This window comes from Cupressus sempervirens, chromosome 6, assembly GCF_028749045.1.
Source record: "Cupressus sempervirens isolate cs-2001-9-10 chromosome 6, ASM2874904v1, whole genome shotgun sequence".
Lineage (NCBI taxonomy): Eukaryota > Viridiplantae > Streptophyta > Pinopsida > Cupressales > Cupressaceae > Cupressus > Cupressus sempervirens.
The window spans coordinates 598,018,708-598,041,715 of record NC_143123.1 but is presented as its reverse complement, the minus strand read 5'-3'; the positions used below and the strand labels follow the sequence as shown (position 1 = coordinate 598,041,715).

The window sequence follows — 23,008 nt, the reverse complement described above, 5'->3', positions numbered from 1 at the left end:
TATAATATCATCAAAATCTATTCAAATTTTTCAACTTTAAACTTTTGAGAATGTGAGCATACAGATTGGAGATTTTTTATTTCAACATTTCAATTTATTTTCATTTTTTATTCTTTCTTCCAATTCCCAAGTGCCACTTGTTAATTTTCCATTTGCCACCTCACTCAGGCAGGCCCCACATAACTTTATGCAATATTTGAATAACATTTTAATTTTTAACTACTAATCATACGATCTCATTGTAAGATCTTAACTCTAATTTTTTCCATTTGAAGCCTCGCGTAGCATCTAAACTTTGTAAATTTCATCCTATGATCTCTCGATTACTTTGTAGGATCATAGCATATTAATCTTTCCTTCTCAGCCATACAACAATCGTAAGTTTGTAACTCTCTTTTCTCCTTCTCCTGACCTTATGACAAATCATAGCATCTCAACTTGAAATTTCACCTCCCCTAACCATACGCCTATCTTAACATCTTAACTCTTTATTTTTCCACTCTTTATCTCACAATGATCTCTGTTTGATGTAGCATCGAAAGGTTTTCTCTCTCCTTGTTCTAAACTCATGAACTAGCTTCAAATTTTCCATCTGGCATGTTCTATTTGGCTCCCAATGTTAGGAATGAGGTGTCTCAACCTTGGATAATTTCTATTCTTATTATTTATTTTGTAAATTTATTTTTTGAAAATAATGTAATTAAGTGTGAGTGTACATATCTAGTTGGCATGTTGATGTGTCACTCTAGTCACATGTGTCAACATCTTGAATTGTGTGTAAGGAGATAATGATTGAAATGGTTATGACGGATTCCTATGATGTGTAAGAGCTATCTTTGGAATACTTGATGATGGGTAGACATGTGGAAATTGATCATTGAGTATTATACACTTGAGTCCCCATCTAGCACATGGGGTTCAAGGTATCAGCTCAAAAAAAAATTGGGTTCCTACTTTTTTGGAGAATGGTAAAACCCTAATACGGTTGTTCTTTGGAAGTTGCCCTAAAATGGAAAGCATTTTTAGGGTTGTATATTGGACAAAGTGAAAAGTGTATTATTGGTTGCTATTGGATTAGTCCTCTATGTCCTAAAAGAACTTGCATTGCAAGTGTGTTGTAACCTTTGTGTTGAAGATAATACATTGTGCAGGTTTTGGAGGGGTGGGGTTGTTTTACCAAAAGGTTTTTCCCCACTAGTATATCATTGTGTTTATCTATTTTCTTTCTCTATCTATTTTTTCTATTCATGGTTGACTGCAATATTATTGTTTACATAATATCAAATCTAAAATTTTAAGGATTTAATAGGAATTTGCACAATACTTTCCTTAAGAGATTATTTTAGGAAGTTGTTTTTGCACCTGAGTTTCCTTACAAGTGGTATCAAAGCTTGATCGACTTTTGATCCTAGTTGTTGGGTTGGATTTTTTTGAGCTAATCTCAAGTTGAGTGGGAGTTTTGTATAGAGAATTCTAAATCTTATTTGCAAATTGAGATGGTGAGTTCATCATACCAAAAAATGGAGGTGGAGAAATTTAATGGCAGTAATTTTGAGTTGTGGAAACTCAAGATGGAATACTTTCTTGAAGATCGAGATCTATGAGAGGAAAGTTCACTTGATGTGAGACCCATAGTAATATCTCAAGAAGATTGGGATCTCAAGAACTAGAAAGCTAAGGGTCTCATTAGACTCTATCTAGCTAATCAATTTCTCCTAAATGTTCTTGATGAGAAGACCACAAATAGTTTGTGGACATGGCTTAGGTCTATGTATCAGGCCAAATCTCTAGTGAACAAGTTGTTCCTAAAGAAGAAGTTGTATTCTCTAAGAATGGAGGAAGGAGGATCTATTATAGATAATCTAAATTCTTTTAATTTATTGATTGTATAGTTGACATCATCTGGTGTCAAGATGGAGGAGGAGGATCAATGTATGACCCTGTTATGTTCCTTATCAGATTCATGGAACCATCTTGTGATGGCTCTTGGAAGTACTTTAGTTACTTTTAGAATGGATGATGTGGTGTCTTACTATTATTTGAGGAGACATAGAGAAAGTCTTCAAATTTAGCTAAGGAAGCTCTTGTTGTTCACAATAGATCCAATGACACAAGGAAGAAAAATGATAACAAGTTTGGAAAGGGTAAATCCAAATCCTATGGAAAATCAAAGACTCCTAAAAAGTCCAAGGCAAAATGCTCGAACTATGATAAGACTAAGCACTTCTATAAAGACTGTAAAGAGCCAAAGAAGAAGAAGAAGAAGGCCTCATATTCAAGTTCAAAAAAATCTCAAGAAGATGGTGATGCTTTCCTTGTAGCCTTGGCAATGCATGCATCTGATGATGTGTGGTTAATAGAATTGGGTGCTTCTTTCCACATGACCTCTCATCGAAGCTGGTTCTCAAAGTATGAAGTTTTTGATGGTGGAAAGGTGTACTTGGATGATGATTCTCACCTAAAGATAGTTGGACAGGGATGAGTTACTATCAAATTCCATAATGCACAAGTAAAGGGGATCAACAAGGTAATGCATATCCCTAGTTTGGCACAAAAACTATTATCTATAAGTATGTTGAATGATATAGGTGTGCAAGTTTTTTTTTCTAAAGATGGATGTAAGATGATGAGAGGATTTATGGTGCTTTCTAAGGGTACTAGGAGAGGTACTCTATTTTAGCTTGATTAATGCATTTCTTAGTGTAATAGTTCTTTTGTTTCAAAGAAGAAAGAAACTATCACTTCATCCCTACCATCTAAACAAATAGTAAAGAAGACTATGGTTACTAGTTCTGATGGTAGTGCAACATGTGTACCTAAGGGTGCAAACACATTGGAATACAAGCTTCCTATAAAAAAGACAATGTTATGGCATATGAGATTTGGCCACATTGGTGAGAAGGGTCTCAAAACCGTGAAAAATAAGAACCTTTTTGAGGGGTTAAATGATTGTAATCTTGAGTTTAACTTCTCTAAACATTGTTTCTATGGTAAAAAAAAACTGTGTTGAATTTTACTCTAGTTCTTACAAATCTTCTGATGTTTTGGATCTTATTTATTCTAATGTATTTGGTCCTATAAAAGTTCCTTCAATCTCCAAGTTTGTATCTTTTGTATCTTTCATAGATGATTATAGCAGAAGGACATGGATTTATTTCCTAAAAAGTAAGACACAAGTCTTTACTTGATTCAAAGAATTTAAAGCCCTCATAGAGACTCAAACTAGTAAGAAGATTAATTGTGTGAGAACTGATAACGGTGGTGAGTTTTGCTTTGTAGAGTTTGAATAGTTCTGTAAAGAACAGGGTATCAAGAGGCATAAGAAAAACTCCTTATACCTGACAACAAAATGGAGTTGCAAAAAGAATGAATAGGACACTGATGGAGAAGGCTAGGAGTATGCTTAGTGGAGCTAGTCTTGAACAAAGTTTTTGGGCTAAACCTGTGGCCACTACTTGCTATCTGGTTACCAGATCTACAACATCAGCCTTTATTGGTAGGACACCCATGAAGGTGTGGTTTGGTAAGAAGCCTTCAATTAGACATCTTCATGTTTTTGGTTGTGAAGCTTATGCACATGTTCCAAAGGAGAAAAGATTAAAGTTGGAAAAAAAAGCTATCAAATGTATTTTCATCAGATATAGTGTTCATGTGAAGGGATACAAGCTTTGGGACCCTGTGACTAGTGAGGTGTTATATAGAAAAAATATAATTTTTAGAGAGCCAACATCTTCTCCTATTTTGCTACAACCAGATGAAAAAGAAAAGAAAGAAGATATTGTTTAGTTACCTCCTACCCCTGAGAAGTCCAAATAGAAAGACCATGTTGGGTCTAATGATGAGGAGAGCTCTAGTAGCTCTGATATTTTAGAAGAAGAGGAAGAACAACCTCAACCTCAGCACTTGAGGAGATTCATGAGAGTAAGAAAGTAGCTAGAAATTTTTTATTATTCTATGTTAAATTCTAGTTGTGCATTTCCTTTGATTACTAACACGTATGAGCCTAGATTTGTGATGGAGGCCTTAGATATGGAAGATGCAAGTTCCGAGATTGAGGCCATGGATAATGAGATGACTTCATCAGATAAAAACAAAACTTGGGACGTTGTACCTTTTCCTAAAGGATAGAAACCTATTGGTAGCAAATGGGTGTTCAAGAAAAAAATTTGTGTAGATGGTAGTGTTGAAAAGTACAAAGCTAGATTGGTTGTGAAGGGGTACTCATAGGTAGAGGGAATAGATTATGGTGAAATGTTCTCTCCTATTGAAAAGTTGACATCCATTAGGTTTCTATTATATCTTGCTACATCATATGATTTAGAGATAGAATAGATGGATGTGAAGATAGCTTTCCTTCATGGTGATTTAGAGGAAGAGATTTATATGTCACAGCCTGAGCACTACATTGTTAAAGGTAAAGAATCTTTGGTTTGCATATTAAAGAAGTCTTTGTATTGCTTAAAAAATTCTCCTAGGATGTGGTACCTTAAGTTTGATGCCTTTATCTTGTCAATTGGATTTATAAGATCAAAATCAGATCATTGTGTTTATTTCAGAGTTGAAAATGATCACCTTCTTATTGTTGCATTATATGTTGATGATATGTTGTTGTTTGGGGAGGGTAAGGGTATGATTTCTGATTTTAAATCTCAGTTGTCAGCATAGTTTGAGATGATAGACCTTGGGGCATCAAGGTACATCTTGGGTATGGAAATTATTAGAGATGGGTCTAACAAAAAACTTTGGTTGAGTCATAGTATGTATGTGAGGTCTTTGTTGGACAGGTTCAGCATGGCAGATTATATACCATTGTGTGTTCCTATTTCTATGGGAACAAAGTTATTTGTACATGACTTTCCAAAATCTCTAAGTGAGGTGGAGGACATGAGTAGAGTACCTTATGCTAGTGTATTTAGCACTCTTATGTATGCTATCATCTATACTAGACTAGACATTGCCCAAGCAGTGAGAGTTCTGAGCCAATTTATGGCTAATCCTTGATGGGTATATTGGGAAGCAGTTAAGTGAGTATTCAGATCATATTTGAGGGGTACAATAGATTACTCCATTTTTTATCATGGTAACTCTTTTGGAGCTCCTCCAAATTCAATTTGTATTCATGGGTTTGTGGATTCAGATTGGGCAAGTGATATTGATAGTAAGAGATCCACCAGTGCTTATGTGTTTGCTATGTTTGGTGGTACCATCAGTTGGATGAGTAAGTGACAACCTGTGGTTGCTTTGTCCACTATAGAAGCTGATTACATGGTTTCTAATCATGCTTGTAAGGAACCTATTTGTCTTAGGATATTGTGTTTTGATATTGGTGTTGATGCAGGAAAGATTACTATTTGGTGTGACAATCAAAGTGTTATTTTCCTTACAAAGAATCCAACTTTCCATGCTAGAACAAAGCACATTGATGTGTAGTTTCACTTTGTGAGAGATATGGTGGAAGATGGAAAGGTAAATTTGGAGAAGGTAGATGCTATAAAGAATGTTGCAAATGCATTGACAAAACTAGTGGACACAGAGAAGTTTAGATGGTGTTCACAGTCTATGGGCCTTTTGGCCTATAGCAGTTAGTTCATATTATGTTCATATGTCTCTTACAAGGTGTTTGACAAGTGGAAGAATGTTAGGAATAAAGTGTCTCAACCTTGGATAATTCCTTCTTCTTTTTTGTAAATGTATTTTTTACAAATAATGTAATTAAGTGTGAGTGTACATGTCTAGTTGGCATGTTGATGTGTCACTCCACTTGCATGTGTCAACATCTTGAATTGTGTGTAAGGAGATCATCAATGAAATGGTTATGATAGATTCCTATGATGCATAAGAGCTATCTTTAGAATATTTGATGATGGGTAGACATGTCACAATTGATCTTTGAGTATTGTACACTTCAATCTCCATCTAGCATGCGGGGTTCGGGTCATCAGTCTAAAAAAAAATTGGTTCCTACTTTTCTAGAGAATGGTAAAACCCTAATACAGTTGTTCTTTGGAAGTTGCCTTAAAATGGAAAGTGCATGCTATTAGCATTTTTTAGGTTTGCAGATTGGATAGAGTGAAAAGTATATTGTTGGTTGCTATTGGATTAGTCTTCCATGTCCTAAAAGAACTTGCATTGCAAGTGTGTCATAACCTTTATGTTGAAGATAATACATTGTGTAGGTTTTGGAGGGATGCAGTTGTTTTACTGAAAGGTTTTTCCCCACTAGCATATCTTTGTGTTTATGTATTTTCTTTCTCTATTTGTTTTTTGTATTCATGGTTGACTGCAATATTATTGTTTACATAATATCAAATCTAAAATTGTAAGGATTTAATAGGAATTTACACAATACTTTCCTTAAGGGATTAGTGTAGGAAGTTATTTCCACACCTAAGTTTCCTTACACCCAAAACTCATTCTTGCCACCTCTAGTTGGTTGTGGGCCCATCCACACAAATGTTGAGTCTTAAAAGACAGGTCTTTTAGATAAGTGAATAGTGTCTACTTGCACATAAAAAGGCTCAAGGCCATCATAGCTTGGTGAGTATAGGATTATATAATGTGGATTCCTCTATGCATACATTTATGTTCAACCTATATAGGCACGAGGATTATAAAAGCAATCCACAACACAAATGATGCCCACACGAGAACATAGAGAATCCACTGCAGAAAGATTATGAAGCTCTTATAGAGGTTTTTTTTGTGACTATTCTCAAGCTATGGCATATTCAATGTCTCCACCAAATTGACACTCTCTATTTCATCTTCAGAAGGATACCAATAGCAACCTACACAATCTCATGCATTTATCAACATTTTCAATTGAAGAAATTTGTCTTCAAGTGGGTTTGGGACATGCCTCCCAAATGTAATGAAAACCTGCAATTGCATGACCAATGCATGGTGATGTTCTTCTAAAATATTACATATGCTCCAACTGGAAGAAAAATTCAAACCAATCAACTTCTAAAAGAAAAAAAATGTCAAGCAAGCCCCAAAAATGATGAAAAAGGTTTTATTTGATTTGGATTTTAATGCATTGTTTGTGTGAGTTTTAATGGGGACTAACATCTTTCTCCATAAGCTCCCTTTGAGGACTTATTAGAACTCTATCACACCATTATCTCTTCAAAACATGGCTCATAAATCATATTTCAAAAACTACTCTATCCAATGGGGCACCAGCCTACAAACTACATTTCCTTCTGACATGAATGGTGGCAATTGCAACATTAACTTCCATGGGAGAGTACCTCAGCCACATTTTGTAAGATTTGAAATCATGTACATAACTCTCTAAATCAGACTCCAGGTTACCCGTTGGGTTATTCCAAACACATAGCATCAGCATTGCAAGAAAACTCACTTTACTTGATTTATCAACAATCCTTCCCGATTTGTTTTTGCCCAACAACTCACCTTTTACTTTTTGGCATAGAAAGACTTATCAAATGCAATGCATAGACATGATTTCTTGATGCCCTTTTATTTATCTCAATCACATATCAACCCCTTTAGCACCAAAGTTGACTATGTGAGACATTTGAAAACTTTAAGGCTTATAATCATCAAAACTTTTCCCCCCAATCCCCTAGCAAAATGCTAGGTTATCATATTAGAATAACCTCAAACTTCACACTTCATTTTATTTGGCAGCACACCATTCCCACTTGGGCTATTGTCCTAAAGCCATTTCATATGCTCGTACCTTATATCTAGTTGGTCTCAAATGCAAGTATGCATACAAAGAGAATATAATGATTAAAATCATTATAACATTTCTTTTAAAACCCAATGCCTTATTTATCTGCTGAGATTAGTCAGACCCCAAAATGGGCCTAGCTAAAAAAAATATTGAACTAAAACACCTGATCCTTCAAACTCATCCTCTGAGTTCATTATACTTATTTGATCCCAATTCAATCATTATTGCATCATTTGAGATTCATTTTACCATTTTCTGCATATAGTAACTTTCTAACAAGGATGCCTCTTGAACTAGCTTTAAAAGCTGACTAAAATAGATAGATGGGCTATAAAAATAGACATGTTAATTCTTTGTTCTAATTCTTACACCCTATTAGATTTTGTGTCATGATTACACCTAGGTCAAAATATATTGACCGTCCAAGTTTCCTTCTTGAAACTGGCTACAAACAAACATGTTAGAAAACCATAAAATGTGTTCGGTTTTGGCTTCAAAAATAGGACAAACTGACATTGGAGGGCTTGAAAACTGGAGTGCTAGTTCACTATCATGAGGAGAATATAATTATGTGATTTGGGCTCATAAAAAATAATAGGGAGCATTTGGAGAGTGGGTGAAGTGGAGTACTCAAAATTGTAGGACTAGAAATATCAGTAGGACTATAGTTTTCACAAATGGAATGGGTCTAGGAAAGTGTGTAGATGGATTTGTCAAGACTTGAAAATTGGTATACTTGAAGTATTTTTAGAGTGTAATATAGTGGCACAATCCATTTTATCTCACCTATCATGGATTAGGAGTTATGACATCTCAAATAGGAGTACTGATCAATTTGCACTTTATGACACTAGTAAAACTTTACAAATTGCATTTTGAGTCGTGTTTGAAAATTGATCAAATGGATTCATCATAGACTCAAATCTAGAACATAGAAAGTGCTTGACCTCAAAATGAAATGAAAAGGGAATTTTCTTAGTATGCTCAACTCAGTTAAAGTTATAATCAGTCAAATAGGGCCTCATAGAATTTTGAGAAATAATGCATCAGCATGACAACAAAAAACAACCAAATTTGAGGGATTCAAAACCTATTTAGAACATATTAAAATGACTCTAAAACTAAAATGTAGGTTTACTGATATGTGTACTAAACATTACCAAATCATAAAGTCATGAAACATAACCGAGTGCAAGAGATTCAAATGTAAACTAGGCTTCCTAACATTGTTTTACACTTAGGCAAAAATGCAGATCTGAACAGTGCTCAAAATGAAACTTCACATAATGACTCAGAATGAAAACTTATCATAATAGGACATATGGATATGTTGAATACAAGGTGTTAGAAACATAAAACACCTCATATGTCTCAAAAGGATAGTAAGGTACACATGCACTGAATGCACTTGTAAGGGCTCCAAATCACTTAGAAGTTTACACTGGTACATTTGGGTTCATTTTTTGACCTTTATTGGTCAAATTTTTGACCTAGTTTTTGACCAAATTTTGACCAAATTTGACCAACCCATTGGTCAATTTTTTTTGGTTGAAATTTTGACCAACTCACTGGTTGGTCAAAATTTTGACCAACCTATTGATCAAAAACCTTCCAAAGCCATTGCCTAAGTTCAATCAAGAATTGGTCAAAATTTTGACCAACAAAGGTAGAAAAAAAATTAGGCATTGGTGGAAATTTTGACCAACAAAAGTAGAAAAAAATTAGGCATTGGTGGAAATTTTGACCAATGAAGGTAAAAATTTCGACCAACAAAGGTAGAAAAAAATTTAGGCATTGGTGGAAATTTTGACCAACAAAGGTAGAAAAAAATTTAGGCATTGGTGGAAAATTTGACCAATGAAGGTGGAAATTTCGACCAACAAAGGTAGAAAAAATCCAGGTGTTGGTGGAAATTTCAACCAATGAAGGTGGAAATTTCCACCAACAGCTAGGTGTAAAAATTTTTAGGCATTCTATAAAACAATTCACATGCCTTGCCTATGATATGACATTTTGCATGCATCCTACACTCTCTCATCCGGCTGATGATGGATTATGCAGAGTGATCTAAAATCATGATTCTAAAAAACACACACAATCAGATCCAAAATGAACTTGCACTACAAATGGATTGTGGAAATCTGATATTGTTAATTTTGCATGCATGTCTACCAGGACAATATATGTTTAAGTTGTGGTTGTCCTAGTAGACATGCATGCAATTTCACCAATATCATATTTCCATAATCCATTTGTAGTGCAAGTTCATTTTGGATTTGATTGTGTTTTTCAGCATCATGGTTTTAGATCACTCTGCGTAATCCATCATCAGCCGAATGAGAGAGAGTGTAGGATGCATGCAAAATGTCATATCATACACAAGGCATGTGAACTATTTTATAGAATGCTTGAAAAACACTGATAGTAACTAATATGAAGAATATATAATTAGTTATATGATTGAGACAAATCATGTAAATTGTATGAAGGTAGTCCATGGCTAACAAGGCCCACCAAAAGATAAAACATATGATAAAAAGAATTATTTTCATGTTTTGAACATATGGGGTACACGTAACATGACTTATTATTGCACAATTCAACTAAGTTTAGTTAATTTCCACAAGGATTGTCCCCATTTAATAGTGAACATTTTGCCACATTTCAAGCCTTTTGATTATATAATGAAATGGATAGCATGAAAAGTTTAAGTAATGTCAAGCCATTTATTTACTTGATATATAATGTGAATAGAACTATTATGTTGCTCAACAACAACCACCAAATAAAACTATCATCATGTACCCAAAAAGGGATGGATGGAATGTTGGAACCAACCTCCAACTAACTACTATCACCATCCCTCTATATTATAAGTTATAGTGGTGCTCTAAATTTTCTCTATTCCATCATACACTTATATATCATACACCTTACCATAGTCCATATCAACAAGGTCATAGAGATCAGTTTCATTTGACTAGTATGTGGAAGACCTTGATGTTGAGAAGTTGTGTGATTTGTAAGGAAACTCAAGTGTGGAAATAGCTTCCTACACTAATCTCTTAAGATAAGTATGGTGAAAATCCTATTAAAATCTTTTACACTTACAGATTCAATATCATGTAAACAATAATATTACAGAAAACCAAGCATAAAGGAAATAGATAGAGAAAGAAACACATAACACAAAGATTTGTCAGTGGGGAAAAGCCTTTCGATAAAACAACCCCAGCCCTCTAGAACCTGCACAATGTATTATCTTCAACACAAGGTTATAATACACTTGCAATGCAAGTTCAACAACAACAATAGAAGACTCCAATAGCAACTCACAATATTGTAAGGAAACTCAAGTGCGGAAATAGCTTCCTACACTAATCTCTTAAGGAAAGTATGGGCATTTTTCATGGCTAAACCACCAAGAACCATGCACAATACCACATATACATGCAATACCAAGAAAAGGGCATCCATCCCTTGAATAGGCAATGACAGCTTGTCATAGAATCCACCAAAAATAGCGGTCACAAGAGAAGTGTAAGGGAATCCATCATACCAACCTATTTTTGGCATATTCTCTTACACACACCAACCACTCATTCTTGGGTGCCCAAATAGGCCCCATGTCATAAGATGCTCTTACACTTGTCATAGCTCATTCCTTAAATAGCTCTTATGCATCATAGGAATCTGTCATAACCATTTCAGCCATGATCTCCTTCACACACTTCAAGATGCTGACACATGTAAGTGATCAACATGCCAACTAGACATGTACACTCACATTTACATATTATTTGAAAAAATATATTTTACAAAAAAAATAATAAGAATAGGAATTATCCAAGGTTAAGACACCTTATTCCTAACATTATCCCACTTCTCGAACACCTTGTAAGAGCAATAGGAACATAACAGGAACTAACCGTTATAGGCCAAAAGGCCCATAGACTCCGAACACCATCTGAACTTCTTAGTGCCCACTAGTTTCATTAATGCATCTGCAACATTCTTTGTGGTATCCACCTTCTCCAAATTTACCTTTCCATCTTCCACCATATCTCTCACAAAGTGAAACTGCACATCAATGTGCTTCATTCTGGCATGGAAAGTTGGATTCTTTGCAAGGCAAATAGCACTCTGACTGTCACACCAAATAGTAATTTGTTTTGCATCAACACCAACATCAGAACACAATCTCTTAATCCCAATGGATTCCTTACAAGCATGAGTATCAACCATGTACTCAACTTCTATAGTGGACAAAGAAACCACAGGTTGTCACTTGCTCATCCAACCGATGGCACTAGCAAACATAGTGAACACATAAGCACTGGTGGATCTCCTACGGTCAATATCACCTGCACAATTTGAATCTACAAACCCATGAATACAAACTAAATGTAGAGATCTAGAAGAGTTACCATGATAACATATGAAGTGATCTAATGTACCCCTCAAATATCTGAATACTCGCTTAACTACATCCCAATATACTCATCTAGGATTAGCCATAAACTGACTCAGGGCTCCCACTGCTTGGGCAATGTCTGGTCTAGTACAGACCATAGCATACATAAGACTACCAACTGCACTAGCATAAGGTACTCTACTCATTTCCTCCATCTCACTAGGATATTTTGGACAATCATCTATAGATAACTTTGATCCCACAGGAATAGGAACACATAGTGGTCTACAATCTGCCATGCTGAACCTGTCCAACACAGACTTTACGTACTTACTCTGACTTAGCCAAAGTTTTCCTTTAGACCTGTCTCTACTGATTTCCATACCCAAGATGTACCTAGCTACCCCAAGATCTTTCATCTCAAATTGTGCTGACAACTGAGATTTAAAATCAGAAATCATACCATTACCCTTCCCAAAAAGAAAAATATCATCAACATATAATGCAATAATAAGAATGCAATCATTTTCAACTCTGAAATAAACACAATAATTTGATTTCAATCTTACAAATCCAATTGACAACACAAAGGCATCAAACTTAAGGTACCACATCCTAGGAGATTGCTTCAAACCATATAGAGATTTCTTTAATCTACAAACTAAGGATTATTTACCTTTAACAATGTAGTGCTTAGGCTGTGACATATAAATCTCTTCCTCCAAATCACCATGAAGGAAAGTTGTCTTCACATCCATCTACTCTATCTATAAATCATATGATGCATCAAGAGATAATAGAAATTTAATGGATGTCAACTTTGCAACAGGAGAGAATATTTCACCATAATCTATTCCCTCTACCTGTGAATACCCCTTTGCAACCAATCTAGCTTTGTACCTTTCAACATTACCATCTGCATAGAATTTCTTCTTGAACACCCATTTACAACCAATAGATTTTCTCCCTTTAGGAAAAGGTACAAGGTCCCAAGTTTTTTTTTTCCTCTAATGAATCCATCTCATCATCCATAGCCTCAATCTAGGAACTTGCATCTTCCATGCCCAAAGCCTCTTTCACAGATCTAGGCTTATCAGTGTTAGTAATCAAAGAAAAAGCACAACTAGAATCTAACATAGAATAAGCAAACCTTTCTGGTTGCTTTCTTTCTCTCGTGGATCTCCTCAAGGGCTAAGGTTTAGGTTGTTCTTCCTCTTCTTTTGAACTACTAGAGCTACTAGAGCTCTCCTCATCATTAGACCCAACATGGTCTCTCTGTTCAGTCTTCTCAGGGGTAGGAGGCAACTGAACAACATCTTTTTCCTTTTCTTTTTCATCTAGTTGTAGCACAATAGGAGAAGATGTTAGCTCTCTAAAAATAACATTTCTACTATACAACACCTTACTAGTCATAGGATCCCAAAGCTTGTATCCTTTCACACCAGCACTGTACTCGATGAAAATACATTTAACAACTTTATTTTCCAACTTAAATCTTTTCTCCTTTGGAACATCTGCATAAGCTTCACAACCAAAAACACGAAGATGTCTAATTGAAGGCTTCTTACCAGACCACACCTCCATGGGTGTCTTACCAACAAGGGCTGATGTAGGAGATCTATTAACCAGATAGCAAGCAATGGCCACAGCTTCGGCCCAAAACATTTTTTCTAAACCAGCTCCACTAAGCATACTCCTAGCCTTCTCCATCAGTGTCCTATTCATTCTCTCTACAATTCCATTTTTTTGTGGGGTATAAGGAGTTGTCTTATGCCTCTCGATACCTTGTTCTTTACAGAATTGTTCAAACTCTGCTAAGCAAAACTCACCACCATTGTTAGTTCTCACACACTTAATCTTCTTACTAGTTTGATTCTCTACAAGGGCTTTAAGTTCCTTGAATCAACTAAAGACTTGTGTCTTATTTTTAAGGAAATAAATCCATGTCCTTCTACTGTAATCATCTATGAAAGATAGAAAAAATACATACTTGGAGATTGAAAGATACAAAAAATACAAACTTGGAGATTGAAGGAACTTTTACAAGACCAAATACATCAGAATGAATAAGATCTAAAACATCAGAAGATTTGTGAGAACTAGAGTAAAATTGAACACGATTTTGTTTACCATAGACCTAGTGTTCATAGAAGTAGAACTCAAGATTGTAATCATTTAACCCCTCAATGAGATTTTTATTTTTTAGGGTTCTGAGACCCTTTTCACCAATGTGACCAAATCTCAAATGCCACTACATTGTTTTTTCTACAGGAAGCTTACCTTCCAAAGTATTTGCATTGCCATCGAAACCAATAACCACATTATTTTTCACTACTCATTTAGATAGTGAGAATGAAGAACTATTACATAGAGGAATGCATACATCTAGTTGAAATAAGGTACCTCTCCTAGTACCCCCTTCCAAGCACTATCGATCCTCTCATCATCTTGCATCCTTCTTTCAAAAAAACAACTTGCACACCTACATCATTCAGCATACTTACAGATAATAGGTTTCATGCCAAACCTAGAATGTACATAACTCCATTGATTCCCTTTACTTATCCATCAGGAAATTTGATATTGACCCTTCCGCATCCAACTATCTTTAGGTGAGAATCATCACCCAAGTACACCTTTCCACCATCGAACTCTTCATATTTTGAGAACCAATTTCGATGAGAGGTCATGTGAAAAGATGCACCCAAGTCAACCAACCACACATCATCAAATGCATGGGCTACCAAAGCTATGATGAATGCATCGCCATCTTCTTGAGATCTTTCTGAAGCTGAATCTGAACCTTTCTTCTTCTTCTTTGGCTCTTTGCATTCTTTACAGAAGTGCCTAGGTTTATCACAGTTCCAACATTTTTCCTTGGACTTATTGGAATTCTTTGAGTTCCCATGGATTTGGATCTACCCTTATTGTCAGACTTATTTTCATTTTTCTTCCCTCTTTCTATGGATCTCCCATGAATAGCAAGAGCTTCTTTTTCCAAAACGGAAGCCTTTCTCTGCATCTTCTCTGATAGCAGCGAAGACACCATGTCATCCATTTTGAAAGTAACTAATGTTCTTTTGAGAGCCATCACAAGATGGTCCCATGAATCTAATAAAGAACACAAAAGTGTGTAGCAACGATCCTCCTCCTCTAACTTGACACCAGCTGATGTCAACTGTGCAGCCAGTAGATTAAATGCATTTAAATGATCCGTTAAGGATCCACCTTCCTCCATTTGTAGAGAATACAACTTCTTCATTAGGAACAACTTGTTCACCAAAGATTTGGCCTGATACATGGCCCCAAGTCTTTCCCACAAACTATATGCGGTTTTCTCATCTAGAACATTCAGAAGGACTACATCGATTAAACAGAGTCTTATGAGACCCTTAGCTTTATGGTCTTTGAAATCCCAATCTTCTTGAGCTACAGTTGCTGGTCTTGTAGCATTTGAAGTCACTTCCCATATGTCATGATCTTCTAACATGTCTTACATCTTGAGTTTCCACAACTCAAAATTAGTGCCATTAAATTTCTCCACCTCCATTCTTCCATATGATGAACTCACCATCTCAATCTGCGAACAAGATTCAGGATGCTCTACACAAGACTCCCACTCAACTTGAGATTAGCTCAAAAAACCCTACCCAACAACTAGGATCAAAATTTGATCAAGCTCTGATACCACTTGCAAGGAAACTCAGGTGTGGAAACAGCTTCCTACACTAATCTCTTAAGGAAAGTATGGAGCAAATCCTTTTAAAATCTTTTCACTTATAGATTCGATATCATATAAACAACAATATTGCAGCCAATCATGCATACAGAAAATAGATAGAGAAAGAAACACATAACACAAAGATTTTTCGGTGGGGAAAAACCTTTGGGTAAAACAACCCCACCCCTTCAAAACCTACACAATGTATTATATTCAACACAAGGTTACAATACACTTGCAATGCAAGTTTAACAGCAACAAGTAGAAGACTCTAGCAGCACCTCAGTACCTGATAACTCTCCTCTTCCTCTCTCTTGCATTTACAACATGCAATACTACTTTTATGAACATCTTAAGACCCAAAAAAATGCCCACAAAGGAGTTGGGCATTTTTCATGGCTAAACCACCAAGAACCATGCACAATACCACATATACATGCAATACCAAGAAAAGGGCATCCATCCCTTGAATAGGCAATGACAGCTTGTCATAGAATCCACCAAAAATAGCAGTCACAAGAGAAGTGTAAGGGAATCTGTCATACCAACCTATTTTTGGCATATTCTCTTACACACACCAACCACTCATTCTTGGGTGCCCAAATAGGCCCCATGTCATAAGATGCTCTTACACTTGTCATAGCTCATTCCTTAAATAGCTCTTACGTGTCATAGGAATCCATCATAACCATTTCAGCCATGATCTCCTTCACACACTTCAAGATGCCGACACATGTAAGTGATCAACATGCCAACTAGACATGTACACTCACATTTACATATTATTTGCAAAAATACATTTTACAAAACAAATAATAAGAATAGGAATTATCCAAGGTTGAGACACCTTATTCCTAACAAATACTAACAATACACTTTTTCGCATACTTTCTCTTCGCAACCCTAAAAATGCTTATAACATGCGCTTCACTTTTAGGGCTACTCCCAAAGGTAACCGTATTAGGGTTTTAGCATTCTCTTAGAAAATAGGAACCTCGAACCCCACTATTGGCGTAGAGTGTACAGTACTCAAATGTATCAGTTGCCACATGTCTTCACCTGTCATTGAATCTTCCTAACATAGCTCTTACATGTCATAGGAATCTGTCATAACCGTTTTAGCTATGATCTCCTTATACACAATTCAAGATGTTGACACATCAACATTATTTACAAGAAATACATTTTACAAAACAAATAATAAGAATAGGAATTATCCAAGGTTGAGACACCTTATTCCTAACATGATTCAGATGGAGTGGAAGGTGTTTTGGCCCCTTAGAAGGAAGCTTCATCTCTTTTATCGGCTTCTTTATTTTTACTTGTAGAAGCATATTGCTTTGAATTGTTTCCATGCCTCCTTACAAATGATGCCAAGAGTGTCCTTGCTATTTTCTTCTGCCATAACATAATGTTCACAAAGTGTTAGAATTGTCTCTAGATGAAAAGAAACTGTAGAGGCTTAATTGACATGTGATCTTAGTTAATGTAGAAGATAGATTATCAAATATCATGTGAAATGTTGATACAAAAGTCTTCCTAAAAAAAAAATGTAAACCTCTGCTTGTGAAATCCTCTTGACTTGCTCTTGCAAAGCATCATTTGACAATGTGACCTGTTTGGGATTGCAATAATGAATCATGCACTACAAAATTAATACCAATTTCATACGCACAGTTACCAATTGATTAGATTTTGGCAATTATCAGGGTTGATATTGAAGGACATCAGCTTAGTATTGAGGAAGTGGGTAGATGAAAATGAAAAATAAATTTATAAATTTCTTCCTCCATTTAACTTAGATTTTGATCATGATGAATAGATTTCATATGGCTCTAGCAATGTAAACTCATTAATTTAGGGTGTCTAAGACACTTTTTTGACACAATACCATGTGGAATAAGCTAAACAATTGAAAATGTACATAAATTTTACTTCCAAAAATACATTCACTAGTATAAAAACAAAATAGTAGGAACTTGAAGCTTGTGTAGGTATTCTACCCACAATATGTTACAACCATTATCTAACTTCATTTTCTAGGCATAACCTTCAAAACAATCAAATTTGGTGTTCATTTCAAAACTCAACTGCAAGCCCTCAACAAAGAAAATGCATTACGTATCTTTTTAAACTTCCATGTTGAAAGGCATGATCTACTTCCATTTGGGATTCCATTCCTGGTGATTCTGGAGTTACTACCACTGTTGGAAGCTCTGGAGCTATAATGTATAAGAAATTATTGACAGTCCCAAAAGTGGGAGTCATTATAGGTTTTTGATCATCGTCCCTATAGTCCCCATTGACAATAAACTTGTACTGTAAAATAGGAGTAAACATAATACTATAAGTAGGATGGTTCAAATAAGACACCTATGGAAACCTATTTTAAATATGTTGCATGAGACCAAAACATATTTATATTATAAACAAGAAGAAAACAATTGTGTGCTTCAGATCATGTTTGTATAGCCTACACAAATATACAAGTATCACAACTCATAATTGGATGCATCGAATCAAAATTATTCCTCTCCAGGTCAATCTCATGAACTCTTCTCATGGGCTTCCAAACACTCCATCAGCAATAAGAAGGAATTCCCCCAAACATATTTTACGCATTGACTTGAATGCAACTTAACAAAATATGAATTTAATAATTTATGTTAATTTTGATTACAACTCATTAACAACACACAATCTTATGTGAATTTCCCAATATGTTACAGTTTTAAATTTATCATGATTATTTCACAAGCTTTAATATTTGAAGTGCATTTCCTGGCTTGCGCTTATGAATATTTGTTCTCTGCCAATATTTTTTTGATTGAATAAAATTATTTATATTCATCTGGAAAAAGGATAGCCTGATACCCTTTTACTTCACCTGGTCTCTTCTAGTCTTCCCGATAAATAACATGAATTTTGTTGAAACCATAGTTGGACATTTGCCAATCACACAATATATGATTTTGTTTCAATTTTTTTTTTTCGCATCAGCATGTTGTTTATCAAGCTTAATTCAATATGTAATCACTGTGAAACATTGATACAATACTGATTAACAGTAAACTTTATCACTCGCAGAACTCATAAATATATATATGTTTAAGTTGTGATTATCCTCGTAGACATGTAGGCAAAATTAACAATATCAAATTTCCTAATCAATAAGAGATATCAACAATCACTTGATTAACAAGTAACATAGAGCTTCATAAAACACTGGAGGAGGAATCAATGAGGGTAGCCAAAAGGTGAAGTTCTAAAAATATCCCAGAAAACCTTATTCATCTATGATTTAAACAATAGGCATCTTAAGTCAAGAAAAGAAATAAATAGTAATAAATTTTTAACAAAGGGTTTAACGTATAAATGGCTTCTCATTTCATAATCACATCCATTGAAATCCTTCCCAGTATTTTCTATAAAGCCGGCAAGATCATTAGTATGACCGTAAATGAATGAACAATGGGGCATGAGCATTGCACACATTCCCTAACATGCATATCAGAGAGATTTCAAATTACTAGGGGTGGCTAACTCTGTAAAAGGATTTAACATGCTTCAAAACAATCTAGACCTTTCTTGAGAGTTGAGACAAATCTAGAGTTCAAACATAGGAAAAAATGGTATCTGGTTATTCAACATTCACATGCAACTCTATATTCCTACAAACTGCCAACCATTTGCCAATGGCAGGACCAAGATGTTATTGTTTAGGTTTTGTGGTCACTACAATTTGAAAACTCAAAAGATGTGATGTTAAAAAAAGACATACTCCAGCTACCCTCTGCATGGTGACAAGTCATTCAAATAGTTAAATTCTTCAACAATGTAGGGCCACAGTCCTTCAAACTGAATAATGCAGGAGCATCACATGAACCAATAATTTTTCCATATCTCATGAAGTCTCATTCTTGGATTACTATTGCAGTAGTGACAAGAAGTAAGATTAGTGATCTTTGTCAGTTTTGGAGCTACAAAATATGCAGATTTGTGATCAATTATCAATCATGACTACAAACAAAGGCAGGAAGTTAGCCAAACTATGGGTAGTTTAAACAAGCATCTATACTTATAAGCATATTTTTGAGGTTTAATGGACTCATCTTATGTCTGGGGATATAAAGATAAGGTTTGTTTATGGGCAACGGAGATAGTGAAATGGAAGAAGATGAAAGACCAAGTTGAGAAAGGGGGTCTTCAAACCTATATAATGTAGGTTGAACAAATATCACATGAAGTGGCATTGGCATTATCAGATTTGAAAAGTTCTATCTTCAAGAAAAAGACAATCAGCAAGACTGATACGTAGAAGGGTGAGCCCACAATTGGAAGTAAATCCTTGTTGGAAGAGGAGAAGCATATCAAAGTAGAAGTAAAGAAAACTAATTGAGAGAACATAATGGAACCTCATTGAGTCAACAAAGTAACCTAGAATTAATCATAAGGAAGGAAATAAAGTTTGAGATATAGTTGAACCATTCATTTATGGATCCCTTAATTTTTGTAATTGTTCTTGTGTTTGAATAATGAAATAGATCTTCTGACTTTGTCCGAAAAAAATATCTTTTGAGATGTTGATTCTCTGTAACAAAAACTTGTAATAAACAATTATGTACATTTTGAGCAATGATGATTTGATTTAGACAACTTCTGAGATTACCTGAAACTTATATCAATCTATAATCTTTGTCTCTATGTCCATATTTCATCATTGTTCTTAAGTGGTTATTCAAAAAGATTATATAGCTCTATTATAATAGTTGGTACATGGAAGCTCCTATCACCTAGAGTGTGTCATTACAAAATTTTTTCATTATGAGGGAGTAAAAAATTGTTGCCATCAAGTGGTATCAGAGCCCTAAAGATCTGGGTAGAGAGCACAAAGTGTGTTCATGTATTTTGTTGGGTGATGAAACAAGTTCTCATTGAGGAGAACATGCAGAGAGAAAATAGAAGAGTAGGAAAATGAGTGCAACAAAGAGCACTTGGAAAAGAGAGTAGGAAGATAGGAAAGTGTCTCTGAAGAAGGTGCTAATGGAGATTTTGGGGCTTATTTTATTATTTGCTAACATTATGTTTTCGTATGTGTATGGAGATGTATGGAAGAAGGTCATGAGTGAGACCTTTAGGATGTTGAAAGATGGACCAAGAATAGTACCCAAGAAGAGAATTGGAGATGAGAGGAAATTAGTGGCATCAGTATGCCAGAAAGTGTTTGCAGCAGAGGAACATTGTAGAATACTGAAGAATGAATAGGATTTTTTTTTTTGAAGAGTTCTAGAATAATGATGGAGAAGATGATGAAGAAACCATGGAAATTTTGTGATGCCCTTGAAGTTTTTGCAACAATGTTGAAAGTCAAAGAAACAAAATGTTAGCAGCCATTGGGAGCAGAAGTTAAAGGAAATCTTAATGTTGATGTTGGTGGTGTAAGTAGAAATGAGGATGTTGGTTTTCATCAAGCAAATAGGAAGAAATGTTGGTTTCTCGGAACCTTGTTGGCATTCTAAGTTATATTTAATGAAACAACACAAAACAAAACAGCACACATAAATAAGCTTATCTTCAAATTAGAAAGGATGGTTCTTAAGAACTAAATATTACTCAACCTAAAGTTATGAATATATAACTATGCACACTTTGGAAGATCATCAATGGGATTTCCATAAAAGAGATAATTGAAAATAAAATTGACCTGTCATTTTGAGCTCATAGGTTGAGCAAAAGACCTGAAAGGTTCTTATCTCACACTTAAGTCTTTTAGTATCTAAAATTTGCAACTACTTTGAATCACAAATAACTAGCTGACTGAAAATAGAGACCAATTGATATATATCCACAAGCATTGAATAAAAAAAACTAGTTCTAGAATAAACCATAGTGCAAGATTAAAAAAAATGAACCGTAGAAGTACACACGTTTACTAAGATGAAAGACCACAAACCTCAAAATTTTTCTTCACTACAATCCCCTTATTAAACCCTTACACAACACATAAAACTCGAACAAATGTGCAAATAAATCAATCTCTAGAACATAAGCTCACTTTCAACTTGCATCAAGAATATCTTGTGCTAAAGAAATTTATATTTAGGTTAAAATGAATATGATTTTAGATCAAAGTGATAATTAAATATCAAAAAATAAGTCTTACAAAGAAAGGCTATCCAAAAGCTTCAAGAAAAGTGGACAGTAACTTAGAAGAAAATTTATCATAGAGGAGTGAAAAAATAAAACAATCTAAATGCAGGTGGCTCCTCAATGGCCCAACAATAGGAATTGACCAAAAATTCCACTAGAGACAATTAAAGACAGTAATTAGAATTTTAAACAAATATAGTTACTCACCAAGTACTCCAAGTCCTCCATGGTCCTTCATGCACTCCAATGCCCACTCTCTAGAAAGGGTCTCAAAGAACTTGACTAGGGCCTGAAAAGTTCTGGAATATTTATTTATAAAACTATATTTATTTATTTATGTACAATATTTATTTATAAAACTATATGGTAAATGAGGAAGGGAAACAACAAGAAGCAAATGACCTATTGAACCAAAAAGTAGACATATTATTTCAATTCAGTTATTTCACATGTAGTAATCTTATTAATTTTTACTGTTATTATGCAATTATGGATAATGCCTAGAAGCTATGTAACCAGCTACAAAATCATTATGTTGTCTCATATCAGTAACTTGTTCTCGTACGATCTCTCATGCAGTATAAGAATTATGCCAATATAAAAGACTAAAGAATCATTAAATTAGCAGCTATGCCTTCACCTCGGTTAGCATAGAGGATTGCAGATGTGGGATTGCACATAATGGCTTCTATAAGATGGTTTATAACCTCTTCCAAATCACTTGAGAAACTCTGAGATTAGAACAAATACAAAAGGCAATCTATGTGATACCCTTCCAGAAATAATATATGACAACCACTCTAGGGATTCTATTAGCAAAGATTTTATACCATTTGAAATTGCCTCCATTGCTTTGCCCTTGGCTACTTGGGCAAAATCTTGTTGCTCTTCAGTTAGTTCAATAGAGGGATCTCCTATCTGTCAGTAACTACATATGTTAATTAAGGAGTTGATGTTAACAACATCAATCATGTAGAAGCTCCAAAAGAAATACTAACTTGACCTCAGATGTATTATG

General features: G+C 34.9%; 1 pseudogene; it reads right to left on the bottom strand.

The window, feature by feature from the left end:
* The window catches only part of LOC149553662 (metal tolerance protein 11-like), a 31,425-nt pseudogene extending 13,317 nt beyond the window's left edge, over nt 1–18,108 (bottom strand).
* Nucleotides 18,109–23,008: the final 4,900 nt, after the last annotated feature.